Raw genomic sequence first — 2,740 nt, 5'->3', positions numbered from 1 at the left:
GAGATGCATCCCACCTGAGAGGACTGAAGAGGGCTTCCTGGAGCAGGTGACTTTCGAACCATGCCTTGAAAGAAGGGTAGGGTTTCAAGGGTTGGCAAAGGGGAACGGAATTCTGGACCGAAGAAATGGTGTAAGCAAAGGTGCAGCAGCGTGAAAATGTGGGCACATGCAGAGAACCAGTAGCCCGGGATTCCTGGTGCTGGATATGTGTGTTAAAAGGAGGAAGAGTGACCTCAGGGAGGGCCTCCAGTGCTGGGCGGGAGATCCACTTCCCTCCAGAGGGTAGTGATGCCAAAGGTCAGAGCTGCAGCCATGCTGTAGGGTAAGCTGGTGGCAATGGGATACGTGGGGTGGAGCAGGGGGCCTGGGGGAAGGGATTTCTCTTGTCTTCCTGGGGTGATGGGCACCCAGCCCGGGGGGGGTCAGTGGAATGGAAGGGGGCAGAGGCAGGCAGGGAAAGGCCGCGGTGGGATCACGGTCAGGATGTGAATGTGAGGATGAGGAAGGAGGCGGAGGTGGGTGACTGAGGCGAGCCTGAGGGACAGATGAGGTAGCGGATATGGTCTGTTCTGAAGGGGCCGGTTGGGCTGAGGGAATTTGAGGTCAAATGTGCTAGAAGTCCCCACTCAGAGGTCAGGCTGGAGCCTGGTGCCAGGTATAAATGTGGCATCGTCCATGAAGAGGTGGCAGTGTGTCCCCAGGGCAGAGGAGGAAGGAGCCTCTTCACAGGGGCCATGTCCCCATTACTTCTGTCAGCTAAAAAAATATATTCACAACCTAAAAGTTGAGAGTTATGTTTTATTCGGTGGGAATTTTTTAGGACTTCAAGCCTGGGAGGCAGCATCTCAAGTAACCCTGAGAGAACTGCTCCGAGGAGGTGAGGGGTGGGGGGACCCAGGATAGATGGGAGTTTTGCAACAAAGGGCAGGTAGTCTGAACATCAAAAGATTATTGTTAATTAAAGAAAACCAGGGACTTCCCTGGTGTTCCAGTGGCTAGGGCTCCGCGCTCCCAATGCAGGGGGCCCGGGTTTGATCCCAGGTCGGGGAACTAGATCCCGCATGCTGCAAGGAAGATCACACATGACGCAACTTGAAAAAAAAAAAAAAAGATCCCGCATGCTGCAAGGAAGATCCCACATGTGGCAACGCAGATCCCTCGTGCTGCAACTAAGACGCAGAGCAGCCAAATAAATACATAAATATTAAAAATAAATAAAATAAAAAATAAAATCAGATATCTCAAGTTAAGGAATTCAGTACTTTTCTGTGTATGGGAAGATGCAAGAGTCTGGGCTCACTGAAATTATTCCTTTGATACACAACCTCAGTTATCTGGGGCCAGTATCCCGTGTTTTCACATCCTGAGTTTCCTCAGGGCTCACCGTAGGGAGTGGCTGCAGTCTGATGGCTGCTAGATGGCAGGTGTTCTTTCCTTCCTAAGTCTGCTTAGGACTCTCCAGCTCACCACTGGCTGTGGCTGCAACTGCTGATGAACTGTGACATCCTTTGTTCACTGATATGGCGGTCAATATTCCATTGATCACTTCTGTCACCTCAGGATCTGTGACCCCCTGCATAACTTGTCAAGGAAGCCAAAGCATTTCTGGAACTCATGGACACCACTGTGCATGTAACCACCTAGAGATGGTCTCGTCAACCCCAGCTCCCAGCCTCCCCAGACCCCCACCATTCAGTAAGGTCCAAACTCCTTAGCTCCACACTCAGACCCATCCTCACCCTTATCCACATTTTCCAGCCACCAACTTTCCCTGCATTGTGACCCGCCCCCCAGCATGTCCACCAGCCCTGTCTTCAGGACCAGGGTCTCTGATCACCTCCCCCCCCCCCCCCCCCCCGGCACACACACACCCCAGGGAGAATTTACTGTACAGCTCTCTCTCCAGCCCTCAGCCGGCTGGATTCTGGTTCCAGTTAGGAGCTCTGCTGGACTGTGACCCCTCAGGGACCACATGGATTCTCTCCTAGGCCTTCCAACTAGCAAATGGTGCTGAGTGAATAGGAAATATTTTCCCTTACTTGTCCTAGACTAGCCACTTTCAGAGACTCAAAGGATGCACACTACAGTGCCTTTATTATAGGATTTAGCACCCCAAACATCCCCTTGGGGTACTTGATCCTCTCCAGGCTCAATGTCATCGTCTATAACCCTTCCTCACCTGGGGGGTTCCTCATGTTCCCAATTTATACATTCATTCCTTCACCCATACAACAACTATTAAGGCTGGCTCATGCCAGGCAGGGTGAGGACCCCAGGACACAGTGAGAATACGGTGGACGCAGCCCCTCCTTCCAGGAGGACATTAAACCACTAAAAGAGAGTCACCCCACCTTTAGGCCTACGGTACTGGTCAGTGAGGACCCACGGGGTGCCCCGCTCGCTGGGGCAGCTCCTGGGCCTTCGCCAGCTCCTGGTCCCGCGCAGGGGCAGGGGTGGCCATGTGGACTGTCCAAGGGTCGCGGTTCCACCACCCACGTGTCAAGCAGGGCCGGCTCTGCTCCCTGCGACGCGGCCCCGGGTGTAGCCCGAGATTTTGAAGGTCGTTTGGCCACAGCCCCCGGGTTCCCCAGCGGCTCGGCTCACAGCCTGCGCCGGGCGGGCGGGGACGGCTTTCCCCGTGCGGGCGGCGGCGGGAGCTGAAGGTCAAATCCGACCACCTTCGGGATCCAGCCAGCCCGCCGGAAGTCCTGCGGGCGGGGCGGGCGGGGCGGGGCGGGGG

The sequence above is a fragment of the Tursiops truncatus genome, chromosome 11 (assembly GCF_011762595.2).
Source record: "Tursiops truncatus isolate mTurTru1 chromosome 11, mTurTru1.mat.Y, whole genome shotgun sequence".
In the NCBI taxonomy this organism is placed as follows: Eukaryota; Metazoa; Chordata; class Mammalia; order Artiodactyla; family Delphinidae; genus Tursiops; species Tursiops truncatus.
The sequence above is the reverse complement of the archived record's forward strand: the minus strand, read 5'-3'. Positions refer to the sequence as shown.